The sequence below is a fragment of the Micropterus salmoides genome, unplaced genomic scaffold (genome assembly GCF_014851395.1).
Source record: "Micropterus salmoides isolate LMB-PRFRI ecotype aquatic unplaced genomic scaffold, ASM1485139v1 Ms_hic_scaffold_2, whole genome shotgun sequence".
NCBI classification, from domain to species: Eukaryota; Metazoa; Chordata; class Actinopteri; order Centrarchiformes; family Centrarchidae; genus Micropterus; species Micropterus salmoides.
The window spans coordinates 52,246,910-52,265,563 of NW_024041150.1; the positions used below are offsets into that span (position 1 = coordinate 52,246,910).

General features: G+C 41.5%; 1 protein-coding gene across 1 annotated transcript in view; it reads left to right on the forward strand.

Moving 5' to 3' along the window:
* LOC119912613 (butyrophilin-like protein 2) overlaps window positions 1-18,654 on the forward strand; it is a 566,400-nt gene that overhangs the window by 147,534 nt on the left and 400,212 nt on the right. The window lies entirely within an intron of this gene.

Below are 18,654 nucleotides of genomic sequence, written 5' to 3' on the forward strand. Positions count from 1 at the left end.
AACTCAAAATTTACTTTAGTAAATCACATTCACAGGCTCATAGGCCTACTTTGTTGTAATTCTTGCCAAGCACCTGGGCTGCTTCTCACACAACTCAAACACATTTGCTCTGATGGAGGTTGCAGTTGAAACCCTGAGTAGCTACAGCTTCAAGATGGGCATCAGTTAGTAAGCCTAGACCTGTACTTTTTAGTTCAATGTTGAGAAAACAATCTCACACAGATATTTGCTTTAGACAGATCTGGATGGAAAAACAGTCTCTGTATAAAAGAATGTATAAAGAAGTTTGATGATGTAGTTGCCTAGCGGCATCCTCCGTGTGCAGCCACAAGTTTAGTTTCAGTTTCGATTGTCATCAGAGTAGCGAGTTGATTGCCTGAATTAGTCGTGGTCCATCTTGTGTGATTACCTGTGTGTGTGACTGATCAGAAGTGTAAAAACAAAATCATTCTATGTTCTATTTCCTATTCTATGTGTTATTGAAAGCTGTAAGGAACAGGTCTGAATGCTAACTGTAAGCATGCTAAGTGGAGATTAGTAGCTAAAGTGCCACTATACATGTACTATGTTTGGTAAACAACGGTCCTGTGTTATCTTGGTTGTATTATGTTTGTAACTGAGGGATATGAGGTATACCAGCTGCTAGTGTAACTTTGTGTTTCTAGTGATTAATGAATACTGGTTAAACAATAGGCAGGGTGATAACTCTATTCATGTGATGCAGGGACAATGTTTCTGACTATTGCTAATTTTGTTCTTGGCAGACCACACACTATAACCATTGGAATCACATTGGACTACTGTTAAAGGCAACCAAGATTAAGAAAGTAAAGGAAGACTGCTTTGTGGGTGTTCTAATCAACCCCATCTGAACAACACAACATCTTCAGACCAGCAAATACAGTCTATATTGAAATTGTCCAATAAGATCTACTTTCCCCTCTGCCTCCCTGAATATGGTTTTTAGTTCATTGTTACACTGCAAGTCAATAAGTTCATCTGCAACAGACAACAGACGTGACTTCATATTTCAAGCACGTGCTGCACAGTGCCTGTTGGTGTATATATATATATATATATATATATATAAACTAACTGCACTCCATGAACGCCTGGTAGCACAAATGAACCAACTGCTGATGGATGGGACCCACATAGAATGGTTAACCCAAGGACGGACAATCCTGATCATGAAGGATCCCCAGAAGGGAACAATCCCATCCAACTACCGGCCAATAACCTGCCTCTGAACAACATGGAAGCTCCTGTCAGGCATCATAGCGGCTAAGATGAGTTGGCACATGGCTGAATACATGGAAAGGGCCCAGAAGGGAATAGGTAGTGTGAGAAATAAATATGAAGTTGCTGATTCTTAGGATTTCACTGTAACTAACTTGTGAGAAATTAGCACTGGTCACCGTTTTTTTTTTCTAATCAAAGGATTCCCTTTCTGACTTACAATAAACGTCTGCTGGCATGTCAGTGTATCAGCACAGGAAAACCTGCATGGCAAAAAGTGCCTGTCGCACCTCCGACGGCACCATCAGGCCAGCTGCAGGGTCATCAGCCGGGAGCCACTCTTCATTGATGTTTCTCTCCATTATTCCCGGAACATCTTGGGATGGTGGAGCAATGGCAGGGACGTCTCCCTGCCGCCCCCTGCAACTGACCCTGGTATGCTTAAGACCCTTGCCTACCCCACACATTATCTTTCCTTCTCAACCAAAGCCAGAAACTCCCTTTCTCTGCTTCCTCAGCCAGCTCCCTGATGGTCTTCCTTAACTTTGCCCCATTGATGCCCATGGTCTTTAGGAAGCGCTGGGTGGACAATCCCACAAAGTCCTTCACCCAACTTCTCTGCACTCGGCTGCCAGATCTGACTACTTATCCTTCTTCAGTTCGGAGGCTGTCTCCATTCGTGCTTCCCATGGGACTGTTAGTTCTGCCATGATCACTGCTTTGTCAGTTGTTGACCATAGGACAATGTCTGGCCGAAGAGAGGTTGTGATGATCTCAGTTGAGAACTTGAGCTTTATTTCAAGGTCAACCCTCAGCTTCCAATTACTGCCAGGGGTCAGGGCGGTTTTCCTTCTCTGAGTGGTGGCCTTCACTGCTGCTCCTTGCCTGACAAAGTGAATCAGATGATGTTGCATCAGACGGTTATCGTGGTTGGCCTCCAGTCTGCTTGCCTCTAGAACCTCTGCCAGTTTCCTGAGGACTTGTGATGCTATCCACATCGACCCTGCACCAGCGCTGCCTTACGACTAGACAGGATGTGCTGCAGTCTTGGGTTGGGTTCATTGCAGAGCTGGCATCTTTCCTCTAAGCTATACCATGTATACGGATTACCTGGGCTTGGCAGGGTGTCATATGTGGCCCTAATGAGGAAGTCTAACCTAGCTTGCGGCATCCTGAATTATCATAAAATAAACAAAAAACCTGGACATCACTAATTTCAAAACCCTGGCTACGGCCCTGTCTAACAGCTGACTGTGTCTGCTGCTCCTGACTGTTGCGTTACTTGCTGCAATATTTCAAACTGGGCCGCTGTCAGAAAACTGTCGGTTGTCTTGTGTAGACGCATTTTTGATGAATGAGAGCGGTCAGCACTAATCTCACAGATTGCATTTCCTGTGACCTCTTCAAAATAAAAGTCAACCTGTGACATAAAAGCCAGTGAAATGCTTTTAATGTGAAGCTTCAGCAACAGGAAATATTCAACTTGCACTAGAAGTAACTTAATACAGCATTTTTATCAGCTTATACTGTGTCATACAGCTATTGTTCTCTTGCACTTAAAGCCAAAGTGGTCGTGAGTTTTTCCTTGTGCTTTTTTAAAACTCAGTAACGGATGTGATTGAAAATGTAGTGAAATTAAATACTTTAAACATAACATGCATTACAAATTTAAAAATCTACTGTAAAAAGTACACGTACACAAACGAACTACTCAATTACAGTAACGTGAGTAATTGTAATATATTACTTTCCACCTCTGACCTGAATCTACAGCAGCTGTTAGGGTTTGTTGCTGACCTTTGACCTGCAGCTGTATCTCTGTCACTCTCCATTGTCCTCCTGCTGCTCTGGCGGTGCAGGTGTAGCTGCCGCTGTCAGAGAGCTGGAGTTTTGTCAGCTTGAGGCTGAGGTCTCCAGTGTCCAGAGCGTCAGTCATCATGGATGTTCGGCCGCTGTAAAGCTGGTTTTGGTCTTTAAGTTCATCACCTTCCTGCTGACGCTGGTGGACGGTTGGAGGATTGAGATCGTAGCGGCTCCACACCACTGTGGGGTCTTTCAGGTCAAAGGTGTGATACTCACAGGGCAGCAGGACAAACTCCTCCCCCTCATACAGCTCTACAGCTGAGGCATGCTGGGAAACTGTGAGGTCACACAGACAGAGAGGTTCAATCACAGCAGCCTTATTTCATGTCTTATTCCTCCTGGATCCTCAGGTGACCCAGAAACCAACCTGGTCCTGTCTCTGATTGGACACTGCAGCTGATTAACTGCTGTGAAACCACATCAGCACAGTTTAAAACCAGCAGCAGCTGACAAATAACAGAAGCACCTCAGCTGTCATGTTGCTCTCACTGTTTAGATGGACTCTGTTTTCTGACTCAACATGGTGTTAAAATGAGTGTGTTCACTGTCTGAACTCCTCTTTCCTCACATCTCTTCCTTCCATCTCTCTATCACGTCTTCAGAGGGAGTCCATAATACTCAGGGAAAAGACAGGACTGATGGACACGTGGAGACACTTCATACAGATGAGACAGACGATCCACATGTGATGCTGCTGTCAGCAGAGGATCAGTGTTACTGTTGGTGATATAACCTAGAAGACTGTGAGCAACCTACAGGGATATAATCCTGAAGACCTGAGGACAGTCTGACTGGACCGTCTTCTACATTCATGAGGATTTAAAGAAACATTAAAACATGCTGCCTTTAATATGTTGTTATTTGAAGAAAACATCGTCATGGAGCTGAAACAGACTGATGACGGAACCACAGATTAAAGAGGTGACATTGGACTGAGGTGATGATCAGAGGGAGGAAGGTTATCTTACCGTGCACGAGGATCACAAACACCACAAACATCTTCATCTTCCTGTAGAAACTCCAACAAGCACAAAGTTAATCTGCTTCTCACTAAAGGAAGTCTTCAGAAACACAGTGAGGACATCAGTTCACAGCCAGCTGTCCCTTTCCTCCTCCTGATAATCTGCTGACTCTGTGAGGAGAAAACTGGAGTTTCACTTTAAACTCTTTCCACTGAAGCAGCTGTTGGAATGTGAAGAAACAGGCTGAGCAGCTTTCACACAAACATTACTGTGACAGACAGGTGTGGCTGCTGAGCTAACTGCTAACACACCTGCTAGCAGCTAGCATGCTGCTGTTAGCCAACCAAAGTATCGCACCAAGCGAGCTGTCTGGTCATTGTTTGTGTATTTTGGTCCTTCAGGACTCCCACACCAGAAAACCATTATGCAGTGTTTAGTTGGTCTCATGAGGTCCAGAAGCCCTCTCCTCCTCACCCAACCCAACGTCCTCCATCTCCATCCTGGATGGCGGTAACAGACTGTACAGAAGAGAGGCAGCGGGGTCAGACTGTGTCTCCGTCCACCCTGAAGCTATGTGTTGACCAGCTGTCCCTGATTTTCACCGGCGTCTTTACCTCCTCACTGGAGACATGGCGCCTTCCAGTCTGCTTCAAAACGTCCACCATAATCCCTGTCCCCAAATGACCACAGACCGTCACTGTGGTAATGAAGTCTTTTGAGTGCCTTCGGCGTCGACATTTCAAAATTGCAGCCTCATCATTTGGAAGGGAAAAATCCATGTATAGGAAAACCTACTTGGCAATAAAGTAGTATTAGCAGCACAATAAATATTTTAGTGGTTTCTGGTAATGTAGGCCTTCTGGTGCAGTGACAAGTCTGGGACAAAAATGACTTTATAATAGAAAGCTTCAAACAGTTTCAGCACACTTGATTATGATAATCCCATGCATCTTTGTAGTAGCATCCATGTTGTTTCCACATTCCGATTTAAAAGCACATGAACATACCAAAGTCAAAAGAATGACTTCCCAGCTCAGGAAAGGAGACCATCCGAGGAGCATGTCAATGCACCATCAGTCCCCACATCCTGTGCTACAGGTGCCGGGGGCCCATTAAAACAGAAGTCCCAGCTGACTGTGTCTGATCTATTCTAAGTGTAGTAATGAAGCAGGACAGAGCCGCTCCCTGGTGTTCAGGCAGGAGCCCTCAGATTAATAAAGACAATAAAACCAACAGGTTCTCTAACAGTGTGTGGCTGTGTGCCAGAAGCCAACAGAAAACCAGAACAGCAGGACGTTCTCAGCCAAAAGACATTATTATTATTATTTAACCCAACAGGCCGACAGCTCATGGAGACAGAGTTCAAACTGTTCACTGTGTTGTAGTGAATTAAAGAGCTTCAGTCAGCTGTGACTTGGGAACATCCTGGTTAATATCTGACATATACCAGTCTGTGATGATCCAGAAGAACTCCTCATTCTGCTGATTCTGCTCAAACACCAGCTGGAGTTTCATGTAAATGAGCTCTGCTGACCAAAAAGAAGAGTAAAACTTGTGCTGATGAGCTGGAATGAAGTTGGCTAAAAAGCTGTTAATTTATACTTCCTGTTTTATAAACAATCAAAGCAGAGCGGACAAAAGCGTCCCGGTCGACGGGAAGATGAAATAAAAGCACAGGTTTAAAGCTGAAGGACCAAACTCCTGTTGTTGTTCTGTTTGACTTGTTGTTGTTGACGTCTCCTCATTTACCATGGAGTGATAAATCTTAGACACATCAGACTTCACTCTCTCCTCAGTCATCACACATGGAGAAAATATGGCCCCACTCTGCCACATGGGGGCGCTGTAACCAAAGTGTTTCTGCCTGCTGAATCCATCAGTCTCACAGCTTTAGATCCGTTTTCATGATGCTGAGTGGAGAAACGCTTTCTGTACGTTGGAGGTTGTATTTACAGTTTTCCTCCTCAGAGAATATTCATGCTTCTCAAAATGATCCATAACTCGTCTCCTCGCAGCACCTGATGCATCTCTTGTTGTTTTCACACAGAGGTCAAACCCACCTGCGCCGGTCTCTTCAGGTGATCCAGTGAAACACTGAGTGAGTCTCTGGTCAATCCGTCTACGACTCCTTCAGCTTCTTGTTTTGGACACAACGACTACATTTAATGCTCTACTCTGTAAACAGACAGGGTTCTTAAGGGGGACGTCTTCCTCTTTTTATGGACCCTGGGACAGACTGGAGACCTGTGAACATGAACCATCATGTTGTGACAGCAGAACAACATGGAGACTTGATGCAGAGATATATGTGTTCATGTTCAGAGGTTTCCCAGCAGCAGCTACAACTCTCAGACAGAAACATCTGTGGATACATGTACAGATGTGAAAGCTGAGCTCGCTCATGTGTGGACGGCTTCTGTAACTTTGAGTTGATCTCATGTGTTTCAGCAGGTTTGGAAAGAACAGTCGTAGACGAACAGATGTTTCTGTGTGTGAGCTTTAATTTCCTGACAAGAACTGGGAGCTACTTTCCAGGTCTCCCAGCGCCGGGCTTTGATATGAAAGCAGACAGAGGCTCTCTGGTGGTCACATGACATGTCACCCTGAACTGATTGGCTGTGGGAGGCTTCTGTCCATGTGTAAATAAACAAGTGCTGGTGGAAGCCAGATGAGAGCCAGAGCAGGAGTTTGTTTCCAAAGTCTTTCATAATGAACATGTAGTGATTCATATAAGAAGGCAGACCGTTCGTCCCACAGCTCAGTTAGTAAGTCAAGCTCAGCTCAGTCTGTCCTTAAAGGCTGAAGGGACGTGGCTTTGAGAAGGTTTTCATGGAAACCAGAAAACTCCTGAGTTCACTTTTTCTAAACTCTCCACTCGCTCACAACAACAGAAGTCAGCATGGACCACAGAGAAGATAAACTTTATTGATCCCACAGCTGTTACAGCAGCTCCTCATACACCACAGAGAAGAAAAAGAGTTATGTGTAGTGTGGATCACTTTTCATGTTTAAGTTGTTGGGAAACTAAATTCAAGTGAACTCAGTGTAAAAGAGTTCAGCCTCTTCCTGTTAATGTGTGTTCTGAGAATATGACAATATTTGTGTATGTACAGTGTGTGTGGAGGAGTGGAGGGAGGAGACGGCTGGTGTCTGAGATGTTGTGATGCAGGAAAGATAAGAGGAGAACAATGTGTCTTTAGCTCAGAGTTGTTTTCTTGTTAGTACGAGGCTCAGGCTGGATGTATTGTGCAGCAGCTGCCTTGTGTAACTTGAGCTACTGGTTAATGTAACAAGTTAGCTAAAGTTTAGCTAAGGCGATTTATCATTTAACGTACTTAATGGAGACACTACAGGAGAATACAGTAAAAGTTGTGTCTAAAAACGTCATCACATCAACATATTTATATGCAAAAGGAGTTAATTAATTATAATAAATAATAACTAAAGCACATCACAACAGAACTTCATCAGTTAATGACTTACATCAAGAGTCTGTTCCCCTGAAATGTTTAAATATGCAGATTAGCTTGTTTAGGTTTAGAAGAAATACAGATGCAAACAGACGGAGGGCAGCAGGCTGAAAACAAACTCCATCTAAAGAAGTTTTCTTTTCATCAGAGTAAATAAAGACATGGAAGCAAAATATACCAAAATCTCAAAACTGACCACTACATGAAGAAAGTGTCCTGCCTGAAACAATAATTTCATCATTTTATCATCTGATAACTCTCCAGTCTGTTGGTTTGTTGTGTGCTGATCTTTACATGATACAGACAGTCTGTGTGGAGCTGAAGGTTTTCTTGATTGTGAAACAAAAAGTATTTAAACAATTAATTTTAATGTCCCTCTCCTTGGTGCAGTCATTTATTCTAAATAATAAAAGAAATACCTAAAAAAAAAATAGAAAACATGGTGGCGGAGTTTCCTGCTCTTGTGATAAACCTGGTGAAAACTAAAGCACACCGTGGTTTCTGTGTGAAATGAATACTGAGGAATTTAAATAAATGTGTAGGAAGTCAGAGTTTTAATATATTTAACATTTGTTTAAAAGCTGTTTAAAATAAATTATAATGAGAAGTGCCCTTTTTACACTTGAGCCCTCCCAAATGTGTGTGCAGGTCCCTGCTCACGTGTGTTCACCTGGGTTAAATAAATATCTCATCAGAGAGCGAATATTGTGTAACTTGGTTTTAATTATCTAACGTCACCTGAACTAGACCAGCTGATATTTCAGCGTCCACACGTCCTCGTTATTACACTATAGAGCACGATGTTTAAATGATCTATAGCGCACAGGCGAAAGCGTGTGTGTGATTATACGCTGTGCAGTTACAGTAGATTTATTTACGCTGTGCATCTACCTCCTGCTGCATCCTGTCAAATCTTGTAATCTGTCCTGGCAGTACATTATATATTATTCTGATGCTTCACATCATGTGTGTTTTCTATCTGTGCAGTTCTCCATCACATATATTTGTATGAAACGTGTACAGAGTGAACTCTTACTTTATTATTATTATTTTATGTGTACTTTTGATCCATCACTTTTTTCCCTGTACGTGTTGAATCTTCAGCTGCTCTAACAAGTTTATTTATCTGAAGAACTGCTTGATTAAAATGATGATTTCTCTGGTTTGAAACTGTTGGAAACATTTTGGATGATGTAAGAACTCAACAAAATCTGAAACAGCTCTGGTGGTTTTTATAAGTTTTAATGGTAAAAAGTTATATATTAATCTTTAGTTGATTCTTCCCTTTTGTCCCTGAGACCAGTGTCAGTCCTTAAAGCCTGACGGCTCTTGTTTTTCTCCACTTCACTGTTCCTGGAGGATCAGTGATAGTTCAGTAACTCACACTTGGCTCACAGCGTTTCAACCTCTCGAGTCCTTTCATTAGAAACAGATGGTTCCTGTCTCTTTTCCATACTTGGCATCTTTTCAGACTCTCTCAGCATTTTCCATAAGTTGTGTTCATGCTTACCATCTTGTTGTGTTGTAAAGAAGCACAGTGATATTCTGCCGTGGTTGAATGTGTAAGTTGAGTTTCTGTGATCCTGATATTCACGTCCTGCTCTTGGAAGCTCGTTACTGAGCGACTGCCAAGTGCTCCTCTCAGGGTCTGCAGACTAATCTGTCAGGGCAGCGATGAGATCCTTATATAGAAGATTGTGAAGAGGCAAAGAGAGTGATTGGACAGCAGCAGATCTTTTTTAAAAAAAGGAGGGACGTTCACTGTCGGGTCAGTTTCTCTGCAGACTAACTCAGCAGCGCTTCACTTTCCCAGCAGATCCAGTCCTGCCTGTGTTGGTAAAAGGTGAAACCAATAGTTTCTTCTTGTGTCCCGGAGGCAGCAGCACATTGCTGGATCAGTCAGCTGCTGTTTGAGGCCTTTCTAAAATATCTGAGAGAACTCGCAGCTCCACGAGGTCCTGCAGCGCTTCTGTATCTGAAGAGGAGAGGAGACCTGCTGGATCTGAGAGACCAGGACCAAGAGCGGGATGGAGGAGGACAACCAGGACCCGGAGCCCCGGAGCAACAACGTCCCCGGAGGACAAACAGCAGGCTCGAGCTCTGATAGCACCGATGTTCAGGTCAGTGTTCATGAACACAGCTAGCAGCTAACAAGAAGCTAACGTGGCGTTAGCTCGGCCTGGTTCCGACACGTAGCTTCATATTGACTGTAAACAAGATGTAATGTAGCAGGATTCAACAGTGGAGCCTTCAGAACCCCGTATCTCTACAGAACCCACACTTAATGTGACGGTCGGACCCGGAGAGGAGGAGGAGGAGGAGGAGGAGGAGCAGGAGGAGGAGGAGGATTCAACAGTGGAGCCATCAGAACCCCGTATCTCTACAGAACCCACACTTAATGTGACGGTCGGAACCGGAGAGGAGGAGGAGGAGCAGGAGGAGGAGGAGCAGGAGGAGGAGGTCTCTTGTAGCCTCCTCTCATCTGGACCTTTGCAGTAATGTTGTATGTGGTTCTCATATCGCATAACATGAAGACTTCATAGTCTTTCTTCAGGTAGGACTTTATTAAAAAATGTATTCGGTGTTTTGACTTATTAGGCCAAACACCGAAAAGTGCATCATTACTCTAAACCTTTTATAAATGTGCGTAACTGTGTTCTCATTTGTGCGTTTCAGTTTACGCCCCCCCAACATTTCAAAATCTGTGTTTTGTCCCCCTCACTTTTTTTTGGCGATTTTTGGAGTCTGCTCAGAGTGGTTTTGGTGGTTTGAGTTAATCAATCACACACTCTGCATCAGACATGATGAAACGGTTGAAACGCGGACAAAAATCATGTAGCCTGTAGAAAACATGCGTCAGAAGGCAAAGGTGGTGCAGAAAAGTGCCTCAATATTAGTCTATTTTGTGCTGTTCTTTTTGTACCTGAAGACAGCAGTGGGGACGCCTGCTGCAGGGGGGGCAGTGACTTGTTACAAGTAACATAATTTTGCAAAATAAATAAAATAAAGTAATTGCCACCTTTTCACGTTCCTTTTTTAAAGCTGCAGCCTACTTTTACTCTTTACTGCAGTATTTTCTGTGGGCCAGTAATGTACTTTTAATTTCGCTACATTTTCCATTCATAACTTCACTAGTCTGTAATCTGCAGGGCTTCGTTAACCGAATGAGCCGTCAGGCTGTGCGCGCGCAGTTACGCAGAGGAGCGCCAGGTCTCCTCTGTGGTTATCACAGAGATGAATGAGTTGGGCAGATGCAAACACTTAGAAAATCAGGTAAATACCTTTTCAGTTTAAGCCTTTATTTTTCTACTGAAACAACAGAAATCCAGTGAGTGCACATCATGGCACTGGTGGCCTGTTCGAAACCAGCCTGCGTCGCTCTTTAACAAGCCGGCCGGCGCATTAAAAGCGTCTTTAGTCTCTGCAGAGAAAACGTAAACTTCACACTGTAACATCACTAGAATGATTCTGATAAATTACCAGTACCTGTTGTTGAAAAGAGCATCACTTTCTTTTGATGGATATTCGCCTGTTTGTTTGTTTTTTCATAGCCTACTGTTTAATATCGATGAGTCCATAAACTGAATGTCGCTGGTGAAACTAATCTTGGCTTCACTCAGCAACTACCAGCTGTTATTCAGGAAACAATCATTTTTGAGATGCACAGAGAGTGAAAATATAGTGGATAAAACAGTCCTGTTGGCCTTTATGCATGACGCAGATTCCTCTGTATGTTTACCTGCTTCAACAACGAGCTGCTCTCCTGTTACTGCCACAATCATTATCTGCGTTGTAAAGATTATTTAGATTTAGAATAGTCAGATTGTTTTGGCTGCCTGTGCTGCTGCAGAGCAAGTGGTTTGGTTGGCTACATGTCCATAATAAGATACAGGCAACAGCCAGCTGGGCAGCAAGTGTGATATTTTAAATTGATCTTATCAACACAGTCATGGAGATTTAAAAAGGCCATGAGGTGTGCATGTGTCTCTGCTACGTGTCCATAAATGATTGGAAAGTAGTCCGTGTTCACACAGAGATGAGCCTCCTGCAGTATTTGAAGAGGTCAGAGGTCACAGGAGCAGGAGGAGAAAAAACTAGGGAGGATGAGCTTGTAAGTAGCGTTGATAGCTAGTAGACGTAGAAAATTCTAAAACTCGCGTAGTAAAAAGACTTTTCAACTGCATGTCATCAGAGTTTGCTTTGAAGACAGTTCTGTGTTCACAAACATGTTTGCAGGGAGAGTCAGAGCCAAGTGAGACACAGAAAACATCACAGACCGCTACATCAAGTGTAACATTAGGATAACTAAATACATTTGTACTGTGGCTACATCAACTAGCAGCTGCTCCAGGGTTTTTATGATATGTATTTGGTTTTGTTCTAGTTATATTATACTCCCTCTCTCTGACCCGCTCCCTCTTTGAGTTTTCATATAATCTCCCCTCTCCATCTTCTGTCACTGCAAAGACCCTCTTTCAGCCACACTAAAAAATACATTCTGTTATCAAAAATCATTAGAAATGAGAATTTAAATATCAGGGGGCATGTCCCCCAAGCCCCGTAGCATTTCAGCGCCCCCCCCAGGTTCAAAGTCGCTCCCACACACACACACACACACACACACACACACACACACACACACACACTTTCCTTTTACAGTTCAGAGACCTTTTTCTTGCAATTAAAATGCAATAAATCAAAACAGCACACACAAATTCAACTGCTGTAACTGGAATTAATATTAGACCCGTGGTAAACTACTTAGATTACTGTTATATGAAATTATAAAGAATAAAGTAACTTCATATAATATTTACTAAAGTTTTTTATATTTTATTTTTTTTACAATCACTTAAGCACTGCTTTCAGAACCTAACATAGGGACAAAATCATCACTTGTAACACAGGCTGTCCAGTGTTCAAAACATTGCATTTATATATTTAAAGAAACTTTGTACTTGCAGAGTCATTGGTTCAATTAATCATGAAATACTATAGGAACATTCATTTCGATCTCCTACACAAAAGATACTGCTAGTTTCACTGTGTAGATGTTTGTACAATCAAATATTGTACTGCAAAATATGTGAAACATGTTTCACGTCACTGTACAGGGTGTCCGCGGGGTCTTAAATTCGTAAAAGGTAATAAATCAATTTAGCCAAAATAAAGGCCATTAAAAGTCTTGATCGCCATTTAACAGGGTATAAAATTTTGTGGCTATGCTAATTGTTCAAAACATGGTAAGACTGAGCTCTGTGGCAGCTTGAACAGCCCATTACTCAAAAACAAGAGCAAGATGCGCCGTCAGCAGGTGAAGCAGTAAGACAGCAGACAACAGGGGAAATATAAGCAGCATATTGGTTTGGCTAACGTTAGCTGGCTATTTAGCTACATCAGTGCCTTTTTATTGAAACACGTTCAATTTTCATAAAGCCAATGCGCTCGTCATCGTCACTTTTCGTGAACAGATTATTCACAGGCTGGATGGAAATTTTTTTTTTTTTTTTTTTCTAAAAGTTTGATGTGCTACAGCAAACTTTCCAAATGTTGAACTAATCCTTCTGCCTAAATAGTTATTATTATTGATGAGTTAGTAGCCTACTTAAAATTAAAGTTAGACTAACTAGCTGTACAATATTTTTCTTTCACAAAGTTAATGAATAAAAAAAATAACTGGAATTAATATAATAGTGGTAAGCTATTATACTATTATAGAATATAGATTATAATGATTATAATGAATATACTAACAACATATAATTAACATTAATTTAAAAGCCAGGATACCATTGTGCCAATATGTGCTGCTTCTAGCTGCCTCCTCCTCCTCAGAGCAACACGTTCCCCTTGTTCTATTTTACATCTGTTTTTATTAAAGTTTACACAAATCAGCTTTAGGATGCAGACAGCAGCTGTTGATCGCAAATGTCTGTGCCACACCGCCTACACTACCAACGTTATCCATCACTCAGTTTATTCTCTTCACCTTTGTTCCCTTCTGGCCTATTTGAATTATGTTGTATTGATACAATGGTCGATGAAAGTTATCACAAAAAGAGTGTTTAGTTTTACAGCCTTAAAATCTGTTTATAGTAAATGTAAGTTAAAGGTGGGCTGTGTGGTTTTTAGTGGCTTCTAGCAGAAGGTTTCAGATTGCAACCAGCAGCATACGCTTTACATATTTCTGAAAATAAGTTACAATATGATAATGTATTAATCGTTTCAGTCAACATCCGCCATTTCAGGCTTCTTCTTCGTCATTAATGAAGAGTCTTTGGGTTTTGGACTGGAGGTTAAACAAAAGAAGCAATTAGAACACGTCTTTGAGCTCTGGTAGATTGTGATGGGCATTTTTCACAATTTTGTTAGATTGTACGAGAAAACATTTGGGCACCAGAACAAAGCAGCGAATACATAGGTCGCAATACATGGACTAAGCAGGGACCATAGTTCAAGAAGATTAATAAATAAATAGATAATAAATACTAAGTAAATAAATAAATAAATACAGAGGTTTATGCTTGGCAAATGTCTAGTTGCCTGATGGCAGAAGGAATAAAACAGAATTCAGCGTTAAACAGAATTCCTGACTAAGAACATAATCAGAATGACTCAAGACCTTTTATAGCCTTCTGGAGCTCCCGTTTTTTTTCTAGAGGGAGTCTGTCAGCTGAACTCCAATGATCTTGGAGCAGATTTTAACAATGCTGCTGAGGCTATTCTTGTCCTTCACAGACAATCCATAAAAGAAAATGCTAAGACTTTCAATAAATGAATAATAAAAGTTACATAAGATACTCTGAGAGACATTAAAAGAATTTAGCTTTCGCATCAAGTGGATTCTTTGTTGCACCTTGAACTTCTTTGCAAGTGAAAAATAAACTAGTCCTAAATTATTAGTGAAACTATGTCCCTCTCCTTGGTGCAGTCATTTATTCTAAATATAAACTAGTAGCAGAGAAAACATGCACATTGTAGCATACTATCCTTTGCTGTTGCCTGCTCCTGTGATAAACCTAATGAATACTAAAGAAGACCCTGGTCTCTGTGTGAATTGTACATTTCTACAAATAATCAATGTTGAGTATTAAACAATTGTGTGAGTTAAAATAAATGGGAAGGAAGTCAGAGTTGTGTTAAACTAATAAATAATTATGAGAAGTGTCCTTTTTTTCACTTGAAATGTAAAAACAGTATCCCAAATTAGAGTGCCAATTTAACTCAATTCAATCAACTTTATTAATCCCACAAGGGGCAATTAGTTTAGAGCAGCATGTTTGCAAGAGTACATCACAGATCACACACAATATTCACAACATACAAGCAGCCAGTGTCTTCACAGCCCCCTTGACTTAGTATCAACAAAAGTAACGGATTCTGTCGGGCCCATTAGATTTCTGTTTTTAACAACTCCCTATCTACTCGTTAAAACTGCTTGCGTAAACCCACTTAAAAAGCTGGGCCTGGATCCCTCCCTCAAAAATTTCGACCAATTTCCAAATTACCTTTTATATCAAAGATTTTAGACGTACTGTAATTGTGTCCAAACAACTGCTCTCTTTACTGGAAAAAAATATTTGAAAAGTTTCAGTATGGTTTCAGAAAGTACCACAGCACTGAGACTGCCCTGCTTAAAGTCACCAATGACCTTTTTAATGTTTGCTTATGATGGCATGTGCTCAGTCCTAGTACTCCTGGATCTTAGCGCTGCATTTGACACCACGGATCACAACATCATGTTAGACAGACTGAGGCACTGGGTGGGGATCTCTGGTAAAGCTTTAGAATGATTTACATCCAACCTGTCAAATAGATTCTGTGTGTCTGTGAATAACTGTCTCTTCATTCTGTTCAGGTAAATATGGTGTGCCTCAGGGTCAGTCTTAGGACCCATTTTATTTTCCTTGTATTTACTTCCCCTTGGACACATTATCCAGAAACGTGTCTCTTTTCATATTTATGCTGATGACACACAGATCTACCTGCCCGTCAAATCCACAGACCCTGGAATGCTGAGTTCACTTACCGACTGCCTTTGTGATGTCAAAAATGTATTTCCTCCAGCTGAACAAAACGGAGATCCTGGCAAATGCAAAGCAAATACTGCCATCTGCTGGATCCCTAGTGAATCACCTTAAGCCTGTTGCTAATAATCTAGGCATCTGGTTCAACAGTAATTTACAGACATTGACAAAATTGTTGGTTCCATTAAAGAAAGAAAAACACAGTGGTTCCTGAAATAACTTTGAACTGACAAAAGTAATAATACATAAAAATTTACTGATGAAAATCAGACAATGCTTTTGAATTGTGGTTAAACAGAATCATTAAAAAAAAAAAACTATTGAAACTGGCCTGGACAAAATGATAGTACAATGAAAGTAACATTTTGTTGCACAACCTTTTGAGGCAGTCCTTCCATGAGACTTCTGTACTTGTCAACTGGTATTTTGTCCCACTCCTCATAAGCAAACTGCTCCAGCTGTTTCAGGTTTGAAGGGTGTCAGGCCCGTCCACAGATGTTCAATAGGACTTCAATCAGGGCTCATAGAAGGCCACTTCAGTATAGTCCAATGTTTTGCTCTTAGCCGTTCTTGGGTGTTTTTAGCTGATTTGTGGGTCATTATCCTGTTGGAGAACCCATGATATGCGACTAAGACCAAGCTTCCTGACACTGGGCTGCACATTTTGCTCCAGAATGCCTTGATAGTCTTGAGATTTCATTGTACCCTGTACAGATTCAAGACACCCGGTGTCAGATGCAGCAAAGCAGCCCCAAAACATAACAGAGCCTGTGATGGCAGTTCGAGTTTTCAAATAAACAGCTCAGGCAAACACTTGTCTTTCTGTGATTTTTTATTCAAGTCTTCTGCAGAAGGACTCACAGAAACACACATACATACATGTATGCTCGAATGAGTGAGGAGAGCTCAGTGAGCCTGTTATTTATCCAGCTTTAGGGTCAATCTTATCATCCCACAGAGACACGTTGTCCCTGAAGTCTAGATAACACAGAGAACACAGATATTTTGACTGTTACGTTTACACAGAGTCAGTGCCACATCACAGATGAGTCTCCCTGAGTCCAGGGTTACATGCAATATGTTTGGAATTCCCATAACAGAGCCTCATCCATGCTTCACAGTAGTACAGTGTTCTTTTCTTTGCATACGTAATTTTTGCGTCTGCAAACATAGAGCTGAGGTAACTCGCCAAACAGGTCCAGTTTTGTCTAATCTTTCTAAAGGACATCCTATCATAAGCTTTCTGGCTTGTCAAAATGCATTTTGGCAAATTCCAGGCTCGCTTTTTTATGACAGTTGTCGTCTTCCATTAAGTCCATGTTGGACCAAACAGCAACAGATGGTGTGATCTGACAATAATGTACCTCAACCTTGGAGTTCACCTCCAATCAACCACAATGTCTGTGAAAGTTGTTCTGGGCTCTTTGGCTACCATTTGTACTATCAGTCTCTTCCAGTTGTCATCAGATTTCCACGTCCAGGGAGGTTGGCTACAGTCCTGTGGACCTTAATCTCCTGAATATGTGCAACTGTAGTCACAGGAACGTCAAGCTGCTTGGAGATGGTCTTAACAGCCTTTACCTTTTAACAGGCTTGTCTATAATTATCTTTCTAATCTCCTGAGACAGCTCTCTCCTTAGCTTTCTGTAGTCCATGTTCAGTGTGGTACACACTATGTACCAAACAGTACACAGTAATTGCATAGGCGGTTTTACCATTGAGGAAAGGTGGGCAATTGCCCGGGGCATCAGCCGCCAGGGGGGCCTCACGATTTCACTCCTCCACTCCCCCACTGCCACAATTTACCCACATTTGGCAGGTGTTAATTTCATTCCCTGCAACCAATGGAATACAATAAATACACTCAGGCAAATGCTGCACACCAAAACATCGCCCAGACTACGGGAGGTAACTGTTGTTGGAATCACTTGTTTGTAAACGCGAGGCATCACTTGGTTTTATTTTCGTTGGCCAACTTTTGCACTCAGTATTTATGGTTACCTTGCTGGGATCCAGAAGAGGATTTTTTTTTTATTTTTTTATGTTGAGATGGACTCTGTGGAGATTTAAACTCATTCATTGGTGGTTGAACTGTGGGCTTTGAATTGAGCACTGACTGAATAACACACTGTGGTGAACTTAGATATTATGATGTTATGATTGCCATGACTTGACTCTCAAATTATCATACTTCTCCACTACTCATCAGACAACCCATTGTTCTGTCCCTTTTTTAATGTGCTTCCTTCCTGTCATGGCTGACATACAGTAATACTTTATTTTGATCGTGCGTCTTCAATTGAAATACCTTGTGGTTGACAATGGATGGATATATATATATATATATATATATATATATATATTTATGGAAAAACAGCTTTTTTTTTAGGAGTCCCTGAATCACATGAAACAGAAGCTATTGAAAAAAGCTTTTTTTCATGAAAATATTAATGAAGGGAGGCCTCTTCTTTGCCCAGTGCCTCCAAATCACTAAAACCGCCACTGACTACTTGTCACCCTTTAAATAGGCAGACTGACTGACTGCAAGTTTGAAGACACCTGTGATGTTAATTGCAGGACTCACCTTAGTTTAACATGTCCCGTTTCAATTACTGCAATAGTCTTTTAACTTGCTTGACCCAAAATCAGCCCTGATTAGGTGCATAACTCCTATCACTCAAATCAACAAAATCGACTTATTAGCCGGTTAATAATAACAACAAACGCATCATATCATATACAGTTACAACCGCTAGATTTGGCGATTTTGCAGGTTTTTTTGTCCAAAAACAGCTGTTTTGTGTGTAAAAATAACTCTCAGGCCGTCATCTTGGTATTGCGCAATATCTCTAAACTCCAAAGTTTGGTTTTCGGCTAAAACTGTTACAGTAGGTGTAGGGTAGAGCAGGTTGGTGTACCCAAATGCAAGACACGCAGGCTGACTGGTACAGTTCAGTGATTTATTAATGCACTACAACACAATGCAATGACTGGACAAATATTAACAGAAACACCAGGCATATATACACAGGGACTAACCAGCAGGGTGGGAGCAACACAGGTGACAGAGGATCAAGGTAACAAGGCAGAGAG